This window comes from Triturus cristatus, chromosome 12 (assembly GCF_964204655.1).
Source record: "Triturus cristatus chromosome 12, aTriCri1.1, whole genome shotgun sequence".
In the NCBI taxonomy this organism is placed as follows: Eukaryota; Metazoa; Chordata; class Amphibia; order Caudata; family Salamandridae; genus Triturus; species Triturus cristatus.
This window is the reverse complement of record NC_140595.1, coordinates 620,130,147-620,157,132: the sequence shown is the minus strand read 5'-3', so window position 1 is coordinate 620,157,132 and position 26,986 is coordinate 620,130,147. Positions and strand designations below refer to the sequence as shown.

Genomic DNA, 26,986 nt, shown 5'->3' with positions numbered 1-26,986 from the left:
TCTCACCACACCATAGTGAGCCCTCTAAGGGGGGCACCCCAATATCAGTGCAGCGGCAGCCAATCGTCGTTTATGTATCTCCACAAGGCAGGACCGCACTGGTGTCCAATGGCTGTGAGAGGTAAACAAACTATAATCATGATTTGTGATCAAAAGATTCCTTGGTGGGGAAGCGGCACAAGGTGAGTCCTCACTCATGCCCCCTGCTATCACAGTGCTCTTGAGCAGTCTTTTTTATATATTGAGGACATTGGATCTATAGTGATGGAGTGTCTTGATTCTGGTCTACAGAGAAACAGTCCGCTACACCCCCTGAGTATAATGCCTGAATTTAGTTCATACAGCTGCAATCCCCCATCGCATCCAAGGCCCGCGGTGCAGCTCCGTCTCCCTTCTACCCAAAGGCTACACCTCCAAGGCACGCCCGACTCCGGCACACAGCTACTGTGAGGGGTCCCGCCGCAGGAGCACCACCACCCTCCTCTCATCAGTTGGCGCCGTATCTGGGAGCGAGGCACTCAGCTCCAGCAGGACACCTGCCTGCACACCATCAGGGGTGGGTCAATCCACATGGCTCCCAGGCACGCTGTAGTTCGGCGGGGCCTGGCTAGGTCCCGCACTGTGTCCCGGATGCTACAGGCACTCCAGGCCTTGCCGAGCCATCGCCTAACTGCCCCCGCAGTCCGAGGTTGAGTGGCCACACTCCTTCCTGCAACAGCGCCCCCACACACACCTCATGGGCCACTGGCTAAGGTGTGTGGCAGTAGCTAAGGGTGTTGGTGTAGTTACAGACACTCTGTCAAACAAAAACACTAAATTTAAGTTCTAGGCAGAGGTTCGAGGCTCAGGAGGGGTATCATCTGTAGTCCCACTTTGGTGTAGATGAGTGTCCCGTCAAAAACCTGATGTGGTCTCCCGTAGTCCCGGATGGAACTACGTGACTACGGGATACCACATCAGGTTTTTGGCGGGACACTCATCTACACCAAAGTGGAACTACAGATGAAACCCCTCCCGAGCCTCAAATCTCTGCCTAGCACTTAAATTTAGTGTTTTTGTTTGACAGAGTGTCTGTAAGTACACCAACACCCTTAGCTACTGCCACACACCTTAGCGCATGTGTTGGCACCTCACAAATTCACGTGGAAATGTAATTTTGCCACTCGCGTTTTCACTCACCCGGTCCTGAAGAAAGCCCACTGTACCTACGTTTTTGGGCTGAAACATGTAGACCACGTTACTAGCCAACTAGGAGCAATAATACCCCTCCAGTAGTTGCACCACCAGTTTTTAACTATATCCTGGGCCGTCATTAATAAATACTACAGGTAAGGATTCCCAGAGATATTTTTCATTCACAACACTTCACACAAATCACACCACACCAGCTCTGCTGTAATCAGGCGTTATAGCACAACGGGGGGCATTCGGCCAACCGGTTGGGACCCCAATGATGAAGCATGACACCAACTAGGTTGGTGTGTGAGGGGTCTTTTAAGAAAACCTAATGGTTCCATGTGCTTATCACAACAGTGATCATCACACATTTACTCAGTGGGTCCGTCCACATTGTTTAGTCTAGAAATTGATTTGTGCCATGCAAAAGAAACGTAATGGCATTTATGTTTGGAAAGTGTAACCTTTAGTATATTGCAATTGCCTAACGAAAAGCTCATGTGTAATGTAATGCATTTGATTTAAACGTACATCATATTAAAGTCTGCACGTAGAGATGACTAATTGTGCTTAACGTGTAACAATTGTAGATGCTCGCAAAGGAAAGCACCGTTAACCTGTGTGTATAATTTGATGTTTAAAAGCCTAAATGAAATGTTCACTTCTGTGTATTTGAAAGGCCTGTTCATTTATTTTTATGTTGGCCGATTTGTGTAGGCCTGAAAATGTAATTTCCCTGGTAAGCTCTTGCATTTGGAGGTAGTCAGCTAATTTCATGTGCATGCAAGGTTGTTCTGTTCTCACGTTTCTGTTGCAGGTGGAAGAAGCTGCCTTTGTTAGTTAAAACTAACTCCTTTTGTTTTAGAAGTTAGGCATGGAGGAGAGATGATACATTGTATACGGAATGTCGATAATTGGGAGCCGGTGTTCTTGCTCACTGAGGAGGCCTGGAAATCAAGGTCATCGAGCTGAACTTGGACGGAGTGGGGAAGACGGTGGAAATTTACCTATGAGAAATGCCCAGTGAGATGAGGTGATCTGTGGGCGTTTTTTATATCTGTGCATTTTGTATTAGGGACAGTGTCCCGAGGTAGGAGGCAGAGAAGAAGGGAATTAGGAGAAGGGGTAAGGAGATCGATGAAGAGAGAGAGAGAGAGAGAGAGCATCTTAGAACGAGCTCTGTAGCTTTGGCTACTTGACCCAAACAACGTAAGTGTACTTCTTAGGAAGTCTTCACGAGCTGACACCTTTTATTGATCTTGCCTGGGGAATGCTAAGTAGGGATGTCACTTTAGAGATAGAGTAGGGATAGTCTAATGCTTTTCACTTTTCAGCTGCAGATGAAGTCTGACTTAGACGTTGGGGCAGTCATTGCCTGTGTTCTGTTTTTGGAGATTTTCATTCTTTTCATGATCCATCGGATTAAGCTTACTCGCAGCATATGGCTTTATATTAGTTCCCATGCATTTTTGCAACCTCGTCCTGAGGTGCTTGTACATTTAGTTGTTTCTGGCTTTGTAATAAATCCACTATATTGGAGTTCAGAGTCTGTGATCTTTTGAGTCTTAGTCATCGGAAAGGTTGGATTGCCTCAAATGAGTTATTTCTCCCCTTTATACTTCTCAGCAGGTAACAAAAGACCCATGGACCTAGGGTTCCTAGTTAAATTCTGATAGCGGATTCCGGCCTTATCAAAATCATACAGAGATGCCAAGGGCAACAGAACGGGTCACACAGTCTTTAGTGGTGGTCCTCCAGAATGGTTAGGTTGAGAGTCCGGGAGATGTGTTCACAAGGATCCATGGGTCTCCTCTTCACTCAAAGCATACCACATGAGCTGGTGTATTTTACAGACAGAGCCTGCTAAACCCCTGGCTGGAGTAGAAGGCAGAGGCTCCGAGACACAGGGGGTGAGCAGGTACATGGTCAGGTAGCTCCTTTCAGCTTCTGCAACGACAGGTGAGGCAATACTTCCAGTCTCCCATGGGAGGAAGCCACAGATCCAGTGACAAAGTCTTGCAGGTGCACTCTACCTGGCAAGAGAAAATGGGAGAGAGCGTCAATAGTGGGTAACATACTTCGTGACCTCATATCATGAAAGAAGCGGTAGGCAGTTAATGTTGTAGGAATAATGTCTAGGACTTGTTTGTATTGTTTTAATTAGCAATGCAGAGTGTGTTGAGTGAACTAGAAGCTCATGGGGTAGTTTGATTAGCAAACTGCCTCTGGAAGGAGAATGAAGTAAGTTTATGGTTGCAAGATCCTGAAATGAAGTACTATTAGACTAGTGATTGAAAGAAGCCGTGATTGAATGGGTATGAAAGGACACATGGTCCGTGGTTCCATCTGAAACCATACTTAAAAATCAAACACTGAAAAAGCACAAATTCAAAAAATGTAGATTGTCAAAAATATTGATCATACAGATCTTCCTTCAAGAATTTCAACCTGTTTTGAATTCCTAAATCTAGCCAGACACATGCTCCACCTTGGCTGGACTGGCTAAATTGTAGCATACTTTAATGTTTGATTGTGGATTTTTATGACAAAACTTTTTTAAGGAAATATTTCAGTAGGGTAGATATTTAGCAACTGATTTTCTGGGTCTGTTTTTTTCTGTTTCATTTCTCCCTGTTTTGACATGCCACCAGGGAGGTATTTTAGAATTTTAAATCCCAGGAACTTTCCGAAGCGACTTTTCCAGACTTTGAAGGTGTCCATGAACAATCTGGGTGCATCGATTATAGGGACCAAGGTCTCTTAGATTTAATGACATAGAAGCTAATTTTCCTGAAAGATAACAGAATCTGGCAGATTCAGTACTCATTGAACCTAAAATACTAGCACTGTAATGCCTGGATGTGGTTCCTGTTAGGACTTTACACGGCAGGAACATGTCTGAATTTGCATGACTGAGCCCTTCAAGATGAAGCGTCTCTTGTGTGTAGGCCAAAGCTGATTTGCACTTAGTTGGTCCATCTGCAATGGCACACTGAGCAAATAAAAGATATAATTCAATTCTGGCCAAAAGGTAGTGTGAGATCAGCAAAGCTCCAGAAGAAACTCCAACGAATCCAAAACGCATCAGCCAGGCTCATATTAGACATCCCTCGCAACGAACACATCTCTGATCACCTTAAAGACCTCCACTGGCTACCCGTCAATAAGAGGATCACCTTCCGACTGCTTACCCACGCACACAAATCACTCTACGACATCGGACCAGATTGCCTCAACTCTCGACTGTCCTTCTACACCCCCTCCCGCCAACTACGATCTTCCAGCCAAGCCCTCGCCACTATACCTCGCATCAACAAGACCACCATGGGAGGCAGATCCTTTGCATACCTGGCTGCTAAAACATGGAACTCACTCCCCGCCTACCTTCGCCTCACCCAGAACCACCTAGCGTTCAGAAAGCAGCTTAAAACGTGGATATTTGACAAATAATCCTCCTCCCCTTCCTAAGCGCCTTGAAACCCTCTGGGTACGTAGTGCGCTATACAAATTTTATGACTTGACTTGACTTGACTTCCACAGATCCCTTTTTGTTGTCCTTCCTAAGTGGTCCTACTTGGCACATGTAGGCCACATGCTGATCCCGTAGCCCCTATGACAAAGGGACTCAAACTGCACTTAGACGTTGAGGCATGTTCAGGGATAGTTGTGTTCCAATTGAGGGAACATGACTCAACCGTTTGGGCTGGACTGAGTCTAGGGTTGTTTGTAACTATATTCAAGTCAGTTTTCTGTTTTCTGTTTGACTTATTTTGCGAAGGTTGAATTGAGGAATAGTGCTTGGTTTAGCGCCAGGGTGCTCTGTTTGAGCGATCATGCACTTTACAAGTACCGTTTTCATTCGTTCAATAATGTTAGACAAAAAAAAAATATTGCGCCCCTTAAATTACATATCACATTGTTAAAGTGATTAACAGCGCTTCCCCTTATTTTCAGCACTTCACATTTTTTCATATAAAACACTTTGTGCCGAATCTTTCAGATTTCATAGCTGCCACCAGACCCCGTGCCATATGAGACACATTCAGCCACAAGCAATCACATGCTGTCATTTGTAATACCATACCTATAATTGTTAAAAAGCAACTGCAAGTCTAAAAATGCGACATGTTGTTGGCTAAAAAGCCAAGACTCACTGAAGATGTCTTCAGAGGTATGCAGCCATCTGGCCTTTGTTCAAGGCAGCTCCTATATCACAGCCCCTGAAATCATATGATGTATGAATATTTTTAAAGAACAATTCACTGGAAAGTGCTCGATATACAAAGAGTACATGTTAGAGAAACAAACAAAGCAGTAACATGAACTAAATGACATTCTATTACTTAGGAATTATGCAGAGATCAGGTCACCCAATCACAGAGTTTGTGTGGGAGGAAGCTTCAGGTCTTCATTGATTTTGCAAGTGAAGGTGCCTCGATAAGTATAGATTGGTCACTTGTTTTCTTATAGGTTAAATGTCACAAGGTACCACGCTGCTGTGTAGCATCAGCAGGGCCGGCCATTAAGGTGATGCCAACATCAGCGCCCCTCTCATCTTGCTCCGACCTTGTCCTGTTCGTTTCTGTCTGATTTTCCAGTTTAAAGTGGCTTTAGTCGTTTATTATAACACAGTGGGCGATGTTTTTGACACCCCTTTAGCCCCCTTTCTTGCCCTCCCTTCACCCTTTGACCCCTGCTGACACATATCAACAAAACCATCATGTGCATGAGGCAGCTGAGCTATCAGTGATTTAGGTGAACTGGGGGGAGGGGGGGGGGGTCCAGGGATGTTTATCTTTAGGAACCAGTCCCAGCTCATCCATGTACTGACCAGTGAACACATAAGGGACCCCCTGCTGCCTCATTTAATTCACTACCATCAGCAAGGCCGCTAAATGTCTCTCCTCCCAGGTCCGAGGACACTATTTTAGCTAAGGCCGGCTCTGAGTATCAGAGTCAATATTTCCAAATTAACCACGACAGTTCATACCATTAATGGGCTAATAGAGTAAGTTGCCCAAGATCACAAGCAGTGCCAATAAAGGAGCTGGGGTGCAACGCTAGGAACCCAGGGCTGGAGAAGTGATGTGGGTGAAGAAGCGGGTGGGAAAGAGTGTATAGCCGAGCACAACAGATTGTGAATAAACAGTGGCTGGTGCTGGAGAATCTATGGCCCCTGCCGACTGGTAATAGCAGATGGAGCGTGGGGCAATTCTTAATAATGTGTGGCATAATGTATGGATTATATAGCTATTAAAACTCACTAAGGCGTGCCGTGCCACAGAAGGCGACATACTCGATGGTGGTACTCTATTCTATACAATACCAAAAACAGTAAGGGAGAAAGTTAGGACAATGTTGCAGTATTTAGGGAGGCTGAGCTTTTCTGAGTAGTGCAGTTGTGCGAACGGTACTGTGCACCCTTGTATTCCTCAGACTGGGGGAGGTTTCTTTTTTTATATATATACCATGTTGGGAGGAGACAGACCACAGGATATCCTGATGGGTAAGTGGAATTATTGAGAGGTAGAGGAATGTGTGTGTGAGCTTTGGTGAGCAGTTGAAAAATCAGATAGGAAATTAAAACAAGCATTGACATAGCCAATAGGTCTCGCTTTTGGGACCTTATAAGTATTTAGTTTTGCAGCACAATATCCTTGGTGCAACATCAGCTGTTGCATGGCTAAACCTAGTACCTTATAAGTGTTTAGCAATGCAACAGTTGATGTTGTTGCACCAAGGATATTGTGCTGGATAACTAAACACTTAATGTCCCAAAGGCGAGACCTATTGGCTATGCCAATGCTTGTTTAGCGATGTTGTGCAGCATGGATAAAGAGGAACTCCCCATTAAAAAAAAAAGATGCTATTATGCAGTCGCAGCAGCTGTGTCATTTTGTAGGTAAAAGCACAACACATGAACGCACCTACAGCGTGCGTGTGAAGTTTTCTTTTTTTTTTCTATTTACTGATCCAAGTTGTACTGGTAAATAAAGAAAAATAAAGCAGTGGCAAAGCTTTTTTTTTAAGGCTAATGGAGGGAAGTAACGAAAGCAGGGCTTAGAAGCAACACGGAGAGTACTGGTGCGGGAAAGATTACAGAGGATGGAGTATGTGTGTGTGTGTGCGAGAGAGCGTGCATGTGTGCCTGTGTGTGTGTGAGAAAGAGAGAGAGAGCGTGCATGTGTGCGTGCCTGTGTGTGAGAGAGAGAGGGAGAGAGAGAGAGCCTGCATGTGTGTGTGCATGCGTGTGTGAGAGAGGGAGAGAGCGAGAGCTTGTGTGCGTGAAAGAGAGAGAGAGTTGTAGGGAGAGCGGGTATATCCAATCAATGGGTGGAAAGGTGCCCCGCGGCACCGGTTCTCATGCAATCTTTTCATGTTTTTAGGTATTTCAAATGCTGTGTTTTTCGGACCTCTGTAATATACACACGAGGGACAAGCGGGGAGCGTGGAGTAGAGCAGGAAAAGGAGTGAGGGAACGCGCACACACCACCCTAGCCTTTCACAACCGCACCCACTGCTGACTCCGCAGCTGCAGGAGAATCATTAACAGGCGCCAGCCCTGAGCAGCTGGAATGAATGATGCACCACCACTGCTGGAGACGTGACAGGGAGCAGAGGCCTGCCTGCTGTCAAGCCATGGCCCTATTGAAAGCAGTGAGCACCAATGAATGCCTTACCGTGCATAGCAGAAGTCAAAAGTGCTTCGGCACTGCACACTGCCACCACCACGCCACCAGTGCTGGAGGCCTGAAAGGGAGCAAGGGGTCCTTGTATCATAATAAAAGCACCAATGAATGACTTACCATGCGTAGCAGGAATCAATGGTGCCTCGGCACTACACCCCAAAGAAAGAGAGAGAATGCATGTGTGCATGAGTGCCTGTGTGTGCACGCGAGAGAGAGGGAGAGAGAGAAAGAGAATGCGCGTGTGTGAGAGAAAGTGAGAGAGAGTGCATGTGTGTGTGTGTGTGTGTGTGTGAGAGAGAATGTGCATGTGTGCGTGCCTGTGTGTGTGTGAGAGAGAGCATGCATGTGTGAGAGAGGGGGAGAGAGAAAGAGCAGAGAGGCTGCATGTATGATCATATCTTACCCTTAGACCCGCCCCTAGCCCCACCCACTTGCCACACCTCTATTTTTGTGAGTACTTGCACTTATTTTTTCCCATTTAACGCACTGATCGGGTGGCTCTGTATCATAGGTCATTAGACTTGGATTCCTGTACTGACTTGATGTATTGAACTTTTATGAAGCTGTCTTGTTACGCATGATTTAATTACGAGATGTAAATATGCACACTAGTTAATTACAATCTTAACTTTAGTAATATTAAACTGTTTAGCACATTGGGGGTTGTCATGGCTTGACAAAGGGATTGGTTTCCGAGAAGAATTCGATCTGCCCATAGTTATTGTAAAATGTTTATTATTGCATAATATCAATTTCTATTAGTGCATATCACTGAATTACACAACCGGTACCTGCAAGCCTTTAAATACAGAAGATATCATTGCTATTTAAGGCCACGGGGTGGCAGTGGTAGTCTCTCGAGTGGTGCGCGAAAGCCGTCGCGCGACGCGAAAGTGATCGCGATCAAGCGCACGGAGAGCGATGCGCTTAATGAGCATGAGGAATGCCATATGGCGCCTCTGCTCAAGCGCGCACATGCACTCTAAGCTGTAGCCGGTGGTAGCATTTTTTGAAGCCCTTACTTAAAGTTTCGCCAGACCAGCGCAAGCGCTGGGTCAGGCGAGACCTAAAGGAGTCTCTCCGATCCTCAGATTATGGTTTGGAGGGCCAGGTTTTTTGCATGAACTCTGGGTGCACTTGTGATATCACAACTCACTAATTATTATTCTACTGGGAAAGTTCTTGTCTCATAGGGAAATTATTCAATATTATCTATCACTCAATACTATACAAATGATGAAGACTCAAATGTTGCAAATGCACTCACCCCAAGGGGCTGATATAAGATGTTTCCTTTGCCCAACTAGACATGGGACAGTTTTATGGACCGAGAAGGACAGTCATCCTTGCAGAAACAGAAACGTGTGGCTCTCAGATACACACAGGTATTCACAGTGGATGGAACCAAAGGCAAGGGTTTCCAGATCTCTCCGTTCCCCGGGAGATAGACCTTTTTTTAGCAAAGCACTCTATTTTTAAAATTATCATTGTTTTTAGAATTATTTATGCCGCTGGTTCAATTGAACCCAGACTACAAATCCCAGAATGCACTCATTTGTTCATTGAGAGCACAGAGCTGGAAACAATGTGCCTAGTGGCATAGATTCCTCTGGCAATCCAAACAGTGGGCTGGGCTTTGGGACCATACAAGGCCTCTTGCACTTCTGAGTTCTATGGAGGAGGGGGTCACCCCTTTCTTCTCACCCAGGCCAGGTTTAAGTTTTACACCTGGGACTTGTAGTCCTGCCAATCCTATAACAAATTCAAGACTACAAATAGCCTGCTAGGGAAACACCTGAGCTAGAGGTGCTAATTGTACACGGAAACGGTAATGTTGTGATTAAACCCGCTCTACTATCAATGTCTATGCCACACCAATGCTGTTCACTAAGGCCTGAGAAGGTCAGACCCATGTCACGTGTTCAGGGAATCCATCCAATATGAATCGTGTTCCCCTTGGCTTGTGCTTAACATTCCTGCTCTAACAGCACATCGCGCACAGCAGGCGCATTGACCTGCAGATCTATCTCATTGAAGGTGCCTGGGTTGTTTAGGGTGCAGGAACCTCCCTGGCAAGGACCCTGCCCTCCTGGAACCATGCTGGACACCCCTACAAACAGCACATAACTTACAGCAGGCACATTAACCTACTTAGCTATCGTGACTGCGTCATCTAGTCATGGCCAGTTGGGGTGACGAACTCCCTCGCATGGATACAGTCCCCCTGGACACTCCTGCTCTAATAGTTTATAGCTCACTGCAGGTGCAAGTAGCCACTCAGCTATCCGAGTGCGGGGTCAGGAGCCGCTAGGGCTAGAAGTAGCCTGAAACCATGACATATATCCTGCAATGGTGCAACCCTTAACCTATGTCGAACTCCTGTGCTGCAACAGCACATGACAGGTGCAGTAACCCACTCAACTACCCCAGCGCTAGTGCATGTGTCAGTCAGGGCCAGAGATGGCCTGAAACCCTGGCATGGGTCCTACCCACCATGCTTTAACAGCACATAGCAGGTGCATTATCCTCCTCAGCTTTCTCAGTGGGAGTGAGGGCTTGAAGTCAGTGGGATGAAAAAACTGGTGAATCTCTCAAAGGGGCGCGGTCGATAGGATTAAGGGCGTGACTTAAAAACACCTAAACTAAAAATCTATGCTTAGCAGTGTGACGCCCGACGGCTATTTTGTTGTTTCGGTCATTGCATCCAGATATATAATACAAGTAACATTATATAGACAAACCAGGAATGCTATGGCTTCGTGATATTGAAAATGCTTCAGTTCTGAAATGATGAGACTGTGAAAGAACTATAACGAGTCTCTTTGAAGTTACTTCAAAGGCAGTGAAGTGTGGTTCTGCAGCAGAGTTAAGATTTGTTTTTCACCCTGAAGGTAAGGGCAAAAACGGAGAGCCCGATAGGGACCCGTTTCAACACCTACATTTTAGAACTGACAATGCTGAGCACCGGCAGGACCCGGCCCACTTAAAGCCCTGGGGCAAATGCATGTCATATGAGGCAAGGGGTAGCCTTGCTAGATACCTTTGCACCAGCAACACAGCGCATGTGCATTACCCCCCTCAGCTCTCCCGGCGCCGGGGCCCCCGCCGTCGCTGCCTCCCCTATCTGCGCTCCCCATCGCCTCGCCATCACCTCGAGTAGTTTTTCGGGGAGATGCGTCGGGCCCGCGCCGGCAGCCGGCCGTGCAGCTGGTGAATAAGCGGCGCTTATCTCGGCTCGGCGGCTGTGCGCGGCGCAGATTGTGTGCAGGACGCGCGCCCGCTGCTCCGGCGCGATTCCCCTATCAGCGGCCTGCAGCCGCCGCCGCCGACTCCGCACAAAAGCCACGTGTGCAAAAGGTTAATTATCAATTTTCGGAAAGAGAGAGAGGGAGATAGGGAACAAACGCGGGCTTCCGTCAGAACAGGCCCTCGCCGGCAGTGTCTTAAATGGCACGGAGCCTCTCTGAGGCGGGGAGGCGGCTTAGCGGGGCCGTAACATGGATTTAATGAAGTAATGCCCTTCTCCGCCGACCCTCCGGGGCTGATAGGTCACTCCTGTCCCCGCGCACCTGCGCCCATAATGTTATCAGCGGCGGCTTCTGGACCCGGGCTGTCGCCGCAGGAGCGCGCGCGCGCCTCCCTTTTATTCGGGTCACGCTGGCTGAAACAAGAGAGAAGTGATGGGGGGCTGGTGCATCCGGGTACAGGGTGGTGGAGGTTCGTCACCGATCGACACACAAAGTGGCTATGGCCGACAGCCTACCTGGCTGAATCTTAAGAGGCGCTTCGAAGTCGTTTTGAGGCACTGTTCTCTGGAGGCGCTTTTGGTTATGAAAGATAGAAGGGAGCAGGTGCAGCTAGAAGCGGAGGGAAAAATGAGCCAAGGGCATGTTGGTCGTTCGAGCTAGAAGAAAACACTGCACATCCGAACTACAAAAACGATAAAATCGAAAACAGAGCAATTGATTTGTTCTCGGATAGGAGGGTAATTGGGCAGTAGTGGGACCACATTCCTATTTTGTTTTGCTCCCTTTCACCTTATTTTTAACTATTCATTTTTATATTCTCAATTTTCTTTCAGATATTTTCTTTATGATTTACGTGTTCTTTTCCCCCTAGCTTATGTTTTATGTTTAGGTACTTTGCTTACCCTTTCTTGATCTCTTTACTTTTCGATATCAAAACCCTAGCGTTTATTTATTTTTTTGTTGCAAAAATATATTAATTCTAAAATATTCATTGTGTATTTTGTATTTCGTTGTTTTTTCGAAAATATGCCTGGCCACCAAGTCAAGTCAAAAATAAAGTTTATTTAGACCAATTGATCTATAAACCACAATACATATTTTATCATCTAAAATCGACATAACACAGATTCTTTCCATTTACTATAAACATTCTACTGTCATAAAACTGCATTTATACAATTAAAACCAAAATTCATTACAATTAAAAAACTTTGGCCTTTTCATGGGTCTCTACTCAGTTTAGAAATGTATAAATTTATAAACCCCCTGCATAAATTTCCCAATGGCTATCGCAATGTCAAGATTTTCCATTTCCACTAAGAGATCACGTGCTTGCGAGCGCTCATTGACATCATATTTAAAAAATATCGGGCGAAGAAACACTTTACGTAAATTTAAAAACAGATAGCAGTCCAATAAAAGGTGCAAAATATCACACTTCATTCCTATTTTACACACACATTTACCATCCGGATGTGAAAGGGCAGCTTTTATTCCGCTATTTGTAAATAGCGGATTGATTCCTATTCTTAACTTAAAGACTTCTTTCCTTAACCAACGATTAGGTAGCAAGTCCATATATGGAAAGCTGGAGTCTTTCTCCCATCCTGCACTCATAAACTTTACAGAATCTTTTTCTCTCAAATACTTTAGATTTATTGCCCTCGAGCATACCTTACCCTGCACTTTAAGCACATTCTTTATCACATTAATTTGGAATGTCATAGGGTCTATGTCCACCATCAGGTGATCACAAATGGTCAGGAGTTTCCTTCTTGTTGCCTGGCCACCATACAACGGGACCCCTTTAATGAGGAGTCATCGAAAACAGGAGGGGGGGGGGGGTCATTACAATCGTCCAATGACTGGGCTTTGGCTTTTTCAAGACATCAACATTGATCCTAACTTTTTTCCTCAGCAAGATTATCTTGATGACTCTAGTTCACTTAACAAACCAGTGCATTCTGGGAAATATCGTTTAGGTTCAGATCATTATAGGTAGGTGGTGTGATACCTGAAAACCATAATCAGAAAAGCATTGGCAAAGCAAATAGGTCTGGCCTTCACAAGCTGGCGAGATGGTAATTAGGAATTTTATTTTATATTACAAGAATAAGCACAACATAAAAGAAAAAAAAGTGCTGTCGATATGCGTCTGTCATATGCTTGCACTTAAAAAGGTAGCTGAAAATAAAATTAACAATTTTATATAATTTTAATAGAGTAGCACCCATGCTTTCTAGCAGTGAGGTGTGCCTAAGTATAGAGCAACTTTTAATTGTAATGCTTAGCACTGAAAAATATGATTCTTCTTGGCATAAAGAAACGGTGCTATAGTCGTTTTTTGCCCTGTAACACGAAGTCACAGTTTAAAAACAAAGACGACTTAAAAACAAAGAAAAGGATAAAGAATAGAAAGTAAAAAAAAACACTACTTAGGGGGTAGTTCACGTGTTATGAGGAAATAATGCCCTCAGTCATAGTGACAGAGAGCCAATAGCAGAAATGGGAGGAATTTTTTATTTTACAGAGTTTTATATAGCGTGAACTTGACCCGAAGGTATCGGTTATCAGAGCTCTTAACATAGCACTAGTTGCGTTACATGAGGACACATTCATTTTTGTTGGGCACGGGGAGATTAAGTGATTTGCCCAGAATCACAGGATGTTCAGCGTCGTTGTTGAGCCTCGAACCCGGTTCCCCCGATACGAGGTCGACCGCCCTAACCGTTAGGCCAACTCCTCTCGTAATTACTGTCCTGTACTATCTGCTGTGCTGTGGTGGGCAGAAGCAACATCTGAAAGGCAGTGGAACAGACCAATGGGTGAAGAGGTCTGACTCAAAGTTCATCTATGTATCTATACATGCATGTATTTATTATTTATCATTTTTTAAATAACATGAGGCTGGCAAGATAAATTAAGCTGGTTCTAGGCCAGACTTAAAAAGGAAAACCGATGACTGGAAAGATTGTGTTCGATGGCTTGTTGTCATCTGGCAACCCTGATATCCGCTGTTCTAGGAGGCTGAACCTAACTCACAAGAAGAGGGGGGCAGGTACGCCGAGGGCAAGAGACATGCAGCAAGGGCTGTGAGATCGTGCAATAGCTTTCAGAATACGGGACAGTGGACTGGACTCAGTGCTTAATTTGAACCGGTGGTTTCTGGTGCATGGCACCAGCACTTAATTGCCAACACTGGGTCTTATGACAGTCTGCCACATGGTGGCACTGTTTGTGATTGTTTAGAGATGAGCACAACAACAGTTGTTTATCAATTCACTATGACTAATGCCAGCCGCCCTAGCCATTCTTATAGCTTTGGGGGCCTGGAATAGTCTGAAATGCCACACTTGAATGAGTATAATGTTCCTAGGTGTGTTTGTACTGTCACCAACAGTGCTGGCAGGGGTAATGGGTGGTGCGAGCTGCAGAGGCCTCCTGACGACAGCCCTGGCCCTTATTTCTTTTGCAAATTAAGCACTGCCTGGACTCTGCAAGCACTGGGCCATATCTCAAACCAAACTCAGTTTGATAATGCACAAAACGCCCTAATCAATAGTCTGGTGGTAAATCTGTGAAGAATATCCCAATGTGGTAATGCTGTTACTGAGATGCAGTAATGCCGATTGCATACACTTTACACCAGAATGAGTAGTAAAACACAGTAAAAGATACTGTAAATACTACACCTGTATTACCGCATGTTTCAGCACACATCTTGGCATCCCTGGCGTGGTAGTCTGCATAGACAACATATTATGACCAAGGCGTGATAAAAAACGACTGTGGGGGGTAATCGACTAATTACTGCTTCAGTGGCAGCGAGGGGGTCAGTGCTTTAAGGAAGGTGCCAGCCTACAAACCAGGCTGAGAGCAGTCAACTACTATCTAACACGAAAAGGCCACAAGCGGCACTAGTTTCACTCTACACATGTACAGCAGCTTTGATGTGCCATGTATGAGCTTCGGGCACTTCCAGGTACTTTGAGGGCTGAAAGGGAATACTGTCTGGTACTGGGAGGTGGTAATTCCACCAGGCCGGGTCTGGTGGCTCAGTGCACTAATGCATCCACTACAGGGGGCTGTGTTTGACCTCATGGTCACAGGTTCAATTCCCGGCAGGTCCACTCAGCCTATTATCCTTTCTGAGGTCGAGAAAATGAGTACCATTGAGCTGGGTAACAATATAGGTCCGTTATTCAGCGCCAAGATGCCCCTTTGGGGGTGAATGTGCGCTTTACAATTACACATGTTATGTAGAAGTAGGTGGTGTTCATGCACCCAAAATCTGGTGGAACTAATAACTGGTGTACATGTGGGGCAATATCACAACTAAGTTAATCTACCAAACATTAAATATATAGCTGCAGTGAAGTTTCGGTGGTAATTCTGAGGCTGTTGAATTTCAGAATTTCCACTGTACCCTGAGTAGCAGGTAAAGAGAGGATGATGTCTAGTTCTCACAGACTATGGTCTGTGTTATTAGTGCAGTGTTTACATTCTCTCACTAGTAGAAGTTAGTAGTAAGGTGTTTCAAATGACTCAATACTTCCCTTTCTGAGGAAGATGAGGTAAGGGCACCTTTTCTGAGAGATGTCTGAGCTGGGGATCCAGGTTCGAGTCACGGCGTAGGCTCAATATCATGTGATTCTGGGCAAATCACTTAATCATCCCCTTGCCTATTGACAGCACCTGGATACCCTCATGGGTAATAGGCCGCACTCTGCAAATCCGAGTATTTATTTATTTGTAAGAGAGATGGAGGACACATCTCCCTGAATCCATTCATCTGAGGTCCGAATCACCCTGGGCGGTTCTCCTAGTTGAGTTTTTTTCCAAGGGATGAAGTCTCTGAGAGAGTTGGAGGTGCACTATCAGGGCATGGACACCTGGTGCTCAATGCTAATTACCGAGTTAGATCCAAGGGTACCTGGTGTCTAAGAGAGATGGAGGACACGCCTCCCTGGATCTGTTCATCTGATGTCTAATGTACTCTGGGCGGTCTTCCCAGTGGAGTTCTTTTCCAAGGATGTAGTCTCTGAGTGAGGTGGAGGTGCAATGTCAAGGCATGGCCACTTGGTGTCCGATGCTAGTTACTGAGTGTTACCCAAGGATTATGTTATATCCTGGCTTTGTATTTATGCATGTGATCTCCCACTCAGCCAGTGGAATGTTCAGTTTATGAGGTATCACAGAATGTTGGGAGCAAGCGAGTCAGTTGGGAAGGGCTGAGCAAGAGACAAGCTGCTCCTGGTGGGGTTTACCTTGGGCCTACTATTGGTCTTTGTACTGGTCTTGACTACTGGTTATGTATTGATCTGGATTACCTGGAACTAACTACCAATAAACATCCTAAGATCCTCCAAACGTCTGGACTCAGTTACTACAATTTTTGGCGACGATTTTAAAAGAACCTGCAACTCCAACCTTGTCAAGCTTCAAGATTTCACTTCAACAAAATTCAACACCATCTAACTGGCATCTGTCTCAACTCACATTCGTGACCCCACCAGTGACCCCCATCGGTCGCCCTCAACGCATTGTGCCGGTTCAAATCAGTTAACAGCTACTGCCTCTACTTGTAGCTTCTCAAGTTCCTGCCTCTACTGGTCTGTTCTTTCAATGCAGGCAGCACCTCAAATAATTTGTCTGCTTCAACTGCAGTCCAAGCGTGTTCCTATCTTGTCTGCAACGCCTCTACAAGCAAGTGCCTCAACAAGCAGGGTAATTTATGCCTTCTGAAGAGTGAGCTTTCTGCACATTCAACGTGTTTTCTAGCATACGTGCAAACTTTCCCTACAGCGTTTCAAGTGTCCATCCAGAACAAGTGTAGAAAAGGATATTAAGTGATTTGCCCAGAATCACAGGATGTTCAGCGTCGTTGTTGAGCCTCGAACCCGGTTCTCCCGATACGAGGTCGACCGCCCTAACCGTTAGGCCAACTCCTCTCGTAATTACTGTCCTGTACTATCTGCTGTGCTGTGGTGGGCAGAAGCAACATCTGAAAGGCAGTGGAACAGACCAATGGGTGAAGAGGTCTGACTCAAAGTTCATCTATGTATCTATACATGCATGTATTTATTATTTATCATTTTTTAAATAACATGAGGCTGGCAAGATAAATTAAGCTGGTTCTAGGCCAGACTTAAAAAGGAAAACCGCTCACTCTATGAGCCTCTTCGATTACATCTCTCACCAAGACGTAGCTGGCCTGATCACCCGGTTATCTGTCTGGGTGTTGTTTCGACGTCTAGGGGACACTTTGCCTTTCATTCAACAATGGCATTTGTCGAGGCGCAGTCTGTTTGAAACTGTAGTGGATTTGGCTGTACATGCCTTTGCGTGAGTACCGGTACTTTGGGCATATGCGCATATGTGAGGGCAAGAACTGTTCTGTTATGAGAGTCTACATTTTTTTTATTTGTTTAAATCTCTGTCGTGGATCTACATTACAAGCAACGGCAGCGCATCTTTGAATTCAAAAATACATGCGCGCGCTGCTCACCTTCAAGTGTCGGTGCAAGCAGTGAGTATTCTTTTCCTCAGTTCTCTGTGACGCTTGCCCGTGTCCTCTTCTGCTGTCAAGTCACGCCTTAATGCTCCAACGTGCCTTTAGCCACCCGGCATTGCGTCAGATACGTACCTCCATCTTGGAATTGGCGTAGGCAAGCACTCAAACTACTTTTAATGCATCACGATCTTCGTTTCCTTCCGGTATTTTGCCAACCACGTTGTTTTTGTGTGTGCGTTTCAATAAAGTTTCAAAGACTTCCAACGATGAGGGACGGCGAGGGATGAAGACCGTTTTCATTGTTTGGTGTCCTCCTTCTGTCATTGATGTCACTATGTCAGCCTGCAACCGTAAGTACTTTCAACAAGTCTTGAGGTAGTGTTGGTACTATGCGGTCGAAAGTGACTGTTCCAAGAAACTTTTCCGTGGTGGAAAGGTTGAAAGTTGGAGGATGTTCCACGAGTCCACGAGTTATGAGTCGTCTGGCACATGATAGTCGTTTCATGGATTCTTTGCAAACCTGTGTTTCTCTTCACTCCGGTGACAGGCACACCTTGTTTAAGACTGCCTGTTTGTTTTCATGTGCACAATATCAAGTTTCTTCATGCCTTTATGTTTATATTGTTTACCATATCTGTACTTGTGCTGCTCTATGGTTACGTTTTGTTTCAGATGTTATTGCATGGTGGCATTTGTCTCAATTTTGTTCATGGACCGTAGGTAGTCCATAATCGGTCTATAATTCACTGTTTGCATGCTTTTTGTCTGCCAACACTAGGTTCGCAATGGGTTTTAGTCCCATTTGCCAGCAATGGGTTTAAGTCCCATCTGCTCACGGTATGCATAATTCTCATGGTGTAATTTTACTTATAAAGTTTAAAATGTACTCCATTTTTTTGTGCATGTCACTGCTTAGTGACCTATCAAATGCGTGACAAGTCAAGTTTTTAATGTGACCTTTACGGTTGTTTTTTTTTTATAAAAACAAATGTATATTTCTAGTGAGCTGTGTTAACAAGTGTTTTTATACGGTCACATTCTGCACTAAATTTCATTTTCCAGCACAGTGCACAATCTCTTTACCTTAACATTAAGGTTTAGTTTGTTTGGTTTAGTGCACACTGTCGCTACCTTTGCAATAGGTGTTTCGCAAGTATTTTGTTTTTCTACTTGTGGACAATTCGGACCACTTCATGGTTTGTTTTATATGGGTCTCAGTCCCATCTGTACAGAGCACAACGTGTTTGCCTCTACATGAGGTGTTTTAAATGGGTTACATTCCTGTTTAGTGCACAACAATTGACCTCCACTCGAGGTGAGCAATGTGGGTTATAGTCCTATCATTGTAGTGTATGACATTTAACCTCTAGATGAGATATGTCGTTTTTCTCAACAGTGCACAACATTTTTAGTTTTACCCGTTGGTTCACAACAGTGCACAATATATTTTAGGTGGTGTGTTTATTGGGTTCTTTTGCTCATCTGTTTAGTGCACAGTCTGCACATGTTCACCACTTGTCTATTTTGTTATGTTACCTTCACAGGGTATCTGGTCTGAATACCATCTGTTGTTTTTCTCAAATTTAATGTGCTTTGTTTACAAATTTTCAATTGGTATTCAACATCAACATTCTTGTTTTGAAAATTGTTATTTAATGGGGAGTGTGAGTGATTCATTTGTTTATCTTCTCACTATTTCCTGTTATACCCCAGTTTTCCTTGTGATTTCTTTAACTGATGTCATTTGTGGATTCTGGGTTCTTTCGTTCTGTGTTCTTCTCTGTTTTTCTTTGATGGTGTTTGTTCTTTCGTTCACTGGAAGATTTCTTCTCCTTCTATCTGTTTGCGTCTGATATCGATTGTCTCTTTTTATACATGCCTGGCCAGCAGGTATATCTTGGGGTAGTCATAGATGTTTTCTCTTATTGTTTCTGTTATTGTGCTAGAAGGGAGGATGGTCTTCTCACTTTTGTTATTTTCATTTATGTTTTGCATCTTCTTGTGGTTTTTCTTTTTTTTGTTTTCATTGGTGTACAGTGTTTCCGACTTACTCTCTGTCTTTCTTCTTTTCTTTATCTTTTCACTTGAAGCAATATATTTGTTTTATATGGAAGAAAAGGGGATATGTTATATCCTGGCTTTGTATTTATGCATGTGATCTCCCACTCAGCCAGTGGAATGTTCAGTTTATGAGGTATCACAGAATGTTGGGAGCCAGCGAGTCAGTTGGGAAGGGCTGAGCAAGAGACAAGCTGCTCCTGGTGGGGTTTACCTTGGGCCTACTATTGGTCTTTGTACTGGTCTTGACTACTGGTTATGTATTGATCTGGATTACCTGGAACTAACTACCAATAAACATCCTAAGATCCTCCAAACGTCTGGACTCAGTTACTACAGATACCCAGTCTCTAAGAGAGTTGGAGGACACATCTACCTGGATCTGTTAATCTGAGGTCTGATGCGCCCTGGGCACTTCACCTAGCTGAAATTATTTCTAAGTGATAAAATCTCTGAAAGAGGTGGCGAAGCACCAGTGGGGTATGGACACCTGGTGTTCGATGATACTTATGGAGTTTTATCCAAGGGTATCTAGTCTCTAAGAAAGATGGAGGACACGTCTACCTGGTTCTGATAATCTGGGGTCCGGTGCACCCTGGAAGGTTCTCCTAGTTGAGTTTTTTTCCAAGGGATGACATCTCTGAGAGAGATGGAGATGCACTGTCAGGGCATGGACACCTGGCGCCCGATGCTAGTTACTGAGTTTTACCCATGGGTACCTAGTCTCTAAGAAAGATGGATGACCCCTCTACCTAGATCTGTTCATCTGAGGTCCGATGCCCCCTGGGCGGTTCTCCTTGTTGAGGTTTTTCCAGGAATGACGTCTCTGAGAAAGGCGGAGATGCACTTGTCAGATCATGAACACCTGGTGGCCGATGCTAGTTACTGAGTTTTATCCAGGGGTACCTAGTCTCTAAGAGAGATGGAGGACACGTCTACCTGGATCTGTTCATTTGAGGTCTGATGCACCCTGGGTGGTTCGCCTAGTTGAGTTTTTTTTCCCAAGGGATGAAGTCTCTGATAGAATTGAAGATGCATTGTCGGAGCATGGCCACTTGGTGGCCGATGCTAGTTACTAAGTTTTATCCAAGGGTACCTAGTTTCTAAGAGAGAGGGACGATACGCAAATCTGGATCTTCATTGCAAGGTCCATTGCAGCCCGGGATGTTCTGCTTGTTTAGTTTTGTCCAGCGATGTAGTCTTCAAGAGAAGTGGAGATGCTTCTTTCACTATAAATACACATGGGATCCCATCCACCTTTGATAGGTTTCCTCCAAGGGTGCATAGTCCCTGAAAACGATCCAGGATACACCTGTGTGATTTGTACATTCATGTCTGATACACTCTGGACGGATGTCCTTGTTGAGTTTTATCCTGGAAGATGTAGTCTGTGAGAGATGTAACTGTCATCACCTTCACATCCAATGCCTGATGCACCCTGGCTTCTCTTTATTACTTTTATTCAGGAGATGTAGTCTCTAAGAGAAATAGAGATTAAACTGTCAGGACCTTTGCACCCAAGCTCCAATGCACCCTAGCGGTTCTCCTTGTTGGTTTTGTTGAAGAGGTGTAGTCTATGAGAGAAATTAAAATGCACCTGTCAGGACCTTCTCATCCTAGGTCCAATGCACCCTAGCGGTTCTCCTTGTTGGTTTTGTTCAAGAGATGTAGTCTATGAGGGAAATGAAAATACACCTGTCAGGACCTTTGCATTCTAAGTCCAATGCACCCTAGCGGTTCTCCTTGTTGGTTTTGTTGAAGAGGTGTAGTCTATGAGGGAAATGAAAATGCACCTGTCAGGACCTACGCATCCTAGGTCCAATGCACCCTAGCGGTTCTCCTTGTTGGTTTTGTTAAAGAGGTGTAGTCTATGAGGGAAATTAAAATGCACCTGTCAGGACCTACGCATCCTAGGTCCAATGCACCCTAGCGGTTCTCCTTGTTGGTTTTGTTAAAGAGGTGTAGTCTATGAGGGAAATTAAAATGCACCTGTCAGGACCTACGCATCCTAGGTCCAATGCACCCTAGCGGTTCTCCTTGTTGGTTTTGTTAAAGAGGTGTAGTCTATGAGGGAAATTAAAATGCACCTGTCAGGACCTACGCATCCTAGGTCCAATGCACCCTAGCGCTTCTCCTTGTTGTTTTTGTTCGAGATATAGTCTATGAGGGAAATGAAAATGCACCTGTCAGGACCTTCGCATCCTATGTCCAATGCACCCTAGCGGTTCTCTTTGTTGGTTTTGTTCAAGAGATGTAGTCTATGAGGGAAATGAAAATACACCTGTCAGGACCTTTGCATTCTAGGTCCAATGCACCCTAGCGGTTCTCCTTGTTGGTTTTGTTGAAGAGATGTAGTCTATGAGGGAAATGAAAATGCACCTGTCAGGACCATCACATCCTAGGTCCAATGCAGCCTAGCGGTTCTCCTTGTTGGTTTTGTTAAAGAGGTGTAGTCTATGAGGGAAATTAAAATGCACCTGTCAGGACCTTCGCATCCTAGGTCCAATGCACCCTAGAAGTTCTCCTTGTTGGTTTTGGCCAAGAGATGTAGTCTATAAGAGAAATTAAAATGCACCTGTCAGACCCTTTTTTACCCAAGGTCCAATGTACCCTAGCGGGTCTCCTTGTTGATTTTGGCCAAGAGATGTTGTTTATAAATGAAATGAAAATGCACCTGCCAGGACCTTTGCATCCTAGATCCAACGCACCCTAGCGGTTTTCCTTGTTGGTTTTGTTCAAGAGATGTAGTCTATGAGAGAAATGAAAATGCACCTGTCAGGACCTTCGCATCCGAGGTCCAATGCACCCTAGCGGTTTTCCTTGTTGGTTTTGTTCAAGAGATGTAGTCTATGAGAGAAATGAAAATGCACCTGTCAATACCTTCGCATCCGAGGTCCAATGCACTCTAGCTCTTCTCCCTGTTTGTTTTGTCCAAGGGTACATCGTGCCAGACTCAATGATTGATAGACATGTTTACATGGATTCGTGCACCCAAATTCCAATGCAACCTGCTCCGATGTTGACGTTGGTTTCTGCCGATGACTACTCTGAACCAGACTGGCTTTGAATCTGGATGATAGAAATCACTCCCTGGAGGAATATGCTGTCATTCCACAGAACCGTTGCCTATGGTTGAATTCTAAGGTCTTTGGTATCTTTCGGGGAGCTCATCAGGACTAAACCAACAGTAATCGAAGTACTCTTATTCTCTGGCAATTGAGCTGTGTCCTTATGTCTGTACCAAAAAACAATGTTCACAAGGAACTCATTCATCAAGATCAATATAAAATTCTGCAACTATAGTAATCGTTCTAAATAAATCGTAAATGAAAGTTATTCTATACATTAATAACTCTCTATCGGATCCAAATGTTATTCACATTATTATTTTCTTCACACAAGTTAATTAAGAGGCCCATAAACTTGTTTATCCAATTTACCTAACATCAGCCGAAGAAGGTAATTTTATTATGCAACACAAGTATATATCACCATTTAATTTGTTATATACAATCCATAAGATATTTACATATTATTACACATTTAGCAAAAAGATGTGAACCGCAGTGATGTGACCATAACCTATTTCAGTGAATATTGTGTGACATCGTGAAAAAAAGGAGGAATAGATTATTGGTAAAATACAAAAGGATGAGCCCGATACAATATTGGTGACTTTTTTTATGCTCTCTTGTCTGTTGTCGATGGCGTTTCGACCCACTCTAGATATGGGGTCTCTTCAGGACTGGGTTCTGGGAAATGATTAGTTGGTCTTTGTGGGTGGAGTATTCTAATTAGAACTGACTGTCGGGTTTTAAGCGTCCTACGATGCGCTATATCATAACCACGTATTGCATGGAATTCACAATATGGCTCCACAAGTGCCAATCCACAGTGCTAGCAACTAAGTATCGCTCTTTTGACAGTTACGGTCGGCTTGATATAATGAATTAGCGTTGCTCTCTCGATTGATAGCAGTATATTTTTCAAACCCTATAGTTGGCCCCAATAGTTGTTTCCAGGATACGGAAACTTGATATCTCGCTCCTGTATCAGTCACGGTCGACTTCAGTTAATGAGTCGGCAGTCACGGTCGACTTTAGAACTAGGGCGAAACACGATTTGGCTGACCTATGTTTTTTAGTTTTTTTGGGTTGTTTTATGACCATATACATTCATTAAAAGATTTGTGAAAAATACAAACCAAGGCCTAGAAGTCCGTGATATCAAGAGAAATAACCTATATAATGGAATTAACTCCTTACAATCAGTATTTCCACCTGTAGCTCAGAAAACTTTTTCGTATATGTATAAATCAATGGTTAAGGGGTTTCCCATTGTCTAGAGCAACAGGAACCAGATCCAACTAAAAGAGAATTAAAGCTGGGCCGCAATACCCCTGTTAATTTCACTGGACGAACAATTGGCCAAAAAGAGCAAAATATCCTGTAACTGTTCGATTGGCCTTCTACCTACAGGTAATTGGATATAGAATATTTGGACCATCTTCCACACTTAACTGTTAGATAAGCAGGCGTAAGTTGATTTCGAAAACCAGGGATGTTGAAATGTAAACACATTTGCAAAACCTGGAAAGCTTCCAATATTTAGGTTTGATGTGTCGGGTGCTTGTGCCATTAATGGCTAACCTATTATATTCCAAACTTACTTTAATTGGCTTCCGGTCGGCTTCCTTCAGCGATTGGCCTCTTTTGCTCTGGAAAATTAATCGTCATCACATTTTGTCTGCGACAGTATGTAATTGTATTTTAGTTTCACTGTTTTTATGTTGGCTGTTTGTGTGTACCCTTCTTCATAAATAGAAACAAACGCAGGACTATTTTACATCTGAAATCAGTCCGCAAGTGGCTCAGTAGCCCTGGGAAGTGAGCACTGGCAAAAGCACTTGAAAAAACAGAGGATACAGAAAATAAAGCACCCTCTTTTTTAGGTCCCACCTACAGGCAGCCTTTAGCTGTCTGTTGGCGAAAGAAATATTGTGTATAATACAATCCACAGAGAAGGTCTTTGGTAACACTGTAGCTCATGATTGGTTGGCTTTTTTATCTTGCTCACGATGGGTTTCCTTCCTTTTGCTGTGGTTGTCCCGTCCATAGAGCAAAGCTTCTTTACCGTCCTTTTCATTGGATGACCTGTAGCCTTCCCTTGCCTACATTGAGAGAACTATTTTTTTCTTTCAGCACTCCATAGAAGAAAAGCAAAAACCACATGACTGGTGGAGCATTGTAACATATGCACGCACATGCGAGTTGACACATGAGCGTGCGTGTGTCTTCACATTGCAGTGGGCATTTTGCATTCATCCAGAACAAAGCATTTCTTTTATTTTTGCTGATGCTGTTCACCATCAGCAGCAAGCATTGGCACAGCAAAAAGATCGGCTAACACCTTTGAAAGGTGAGACTTATTAGATTTGCCAGTGCTTGTTTCTCTAGCATCCATATCTCAGTTGCTTTTGTATGTACTTGTTTTACAGTGCTATAGGGCACACAAGCAACTATAGGTTGGATGTTTGAATGCCCTGCGCAAGTCCGTTCCATAAAACATACCTGGCCTGGGAAACTATAGCTTATGCACATCTAAAGAATAAGAAGGCAGCATTGACTTACACATTTAACGACTTATGGCACCTAAAATCAAATCAATTTTGAAAGTGAAGGAATGTCTGCACACATTTATGGGAACACAGAATTTCCACAACGACTTTCCAATTGGATTGATAAGACTCAGTGCAGGACACTTAGGGGTTATTACGAGTATGGCAGTCCTTGGGACCGCCATACTCGCGGTGGTGGTCCAACCACTACCACCCCGGCGGTCAGACCGCCGTATTAAGATGGTGGTGTGGGACTGCCACTAGGCTGCCGTCTCAGCCAGTATCCAGAATCTCACAAAAGTGGTAGCGTGGAAAGGGGCCTGAATATGCTGGCGGGGCTGATGCAAAAACAACAATTGATGGAAAGAATGCAGAACAATGTCATACATTCACCCCAGTACAGAGATCTGTGCCTAAATCCATCATTTTTTGCTCACCATGCCGTTCCAGTTTGAACCCAGCCATATGCAAATCAGTCTTGACCCTGTGCCTCATGGGAACAGTCCAGCCCGAACTGCCAAGCCAAGTCCTCCCTGGACTGGAAACAAGCATCCTAGGACCGGTTTCAGGGTTTCACCCCTCTTCAGCCAGGATAGCTTGATTCCAGTGGCAAGGAGAGCACGGAACCCACATCTGGGCATACCCGTCCCACTCGGGGTGACAAATGCAAAGACAACAATTGATGGACAGAATGCTGATTCCAGCACCGCTGAGTATATTACGACTTGAAGTTCCACTGCCCATTTCATGGTGGGGACCCCGCCATGAAAAGAGTGGCGGGAATGCAGGTGAGGGGCCCCTAACAAGACCCCTGCTTTACTCTGCCCTTGGGGGTGTATGCGAGGGGCACATGTTGTGCCCCCCTACAATTGCTCTTTTGTGTGTGCACTGTGTGGCATGCGTAACATGGTGCATGCCACACAGTACATGAACCTGCAGCAGGCTCTCTCACTGTGGCGGTTTGTTGTATAGCCTCTCCTATGAGCTAACATGCCCGCCACCGTGTCGCGGCCACAGCACCACCGGCCCTCCCTGGATTAACTTCTAATACAGGAGGCAGGTGTACCACAGGCTTGGCGGTCTCCCTGGGACTGCCGCAGTGGTGGTCCCAGATGAAGACCGCTAAACTCGTAATAAGGCCTTTAGTCTATGTTTTAAATGAGCAAAGGATTAACATAAACTCAAATCAACGTAGAGTTTCGACTTAGGAGACCACCAAGCAATTAATGTGCCTGTACCTGAAATGGTGTACTAGACTCTGGTCTGCAGACTGGGGATGCTCAAAAGCACCAATATTGAAAGAAAAAGGTAAGACTTATTCAGGTCAGATCAATGCCTGGAACCACTACCTTGAAAAATCATTATCCGCTCCACAGCTGGCCTCAAAATGGGAAATTGCAGAGATATTGGTACATTTTTAAGCTCCACGGTGGGGGCAAAATAGAATTCAATCACCTCTTGAAGTTGTAAATTAATTCAACATTAAGAACGTCTCTAAATGCATCACATACATACCTCCTGCATACTCTGTGCAAAAGAAGCAGACAAGAAATGATCTAGTTCTCCCTAATGTCCATCTGAGAATTCAGGAGGGCCTGGTGGATCCCTGACAGCAACAGGGATCAGTGCAGATTACGTACATGGTATAAAGAAGATAATACACATGTAATCGGAATTTACCCAG

General features: G+C 44.5%; 1 long non-coding RNA gene across 1 annotated transcript; it reads right to left on the bottom strand.

Moving 5' to 3' along the window:
• Window positions 1-1,584: 1,584 nt before the first annotated feature.
• On the bottom strand, window positions 1,585-11,198 carry LOC146776413 (uncharacterized). Its single transcript, XR_014971956.1, has 3 exons — window positions 10,906-11,198; window positions 5,331-5,396; window positions 1,585-3,209 (listed from the first exon to the last, which is right to left on the bottom strand). It is a non-coding gene; the product is annotated as an uncharacterized LOC146776413 (long non-coding RNA).
• Window positions 11,199-26,986: the final 15,788 nt, after the last annotated feature.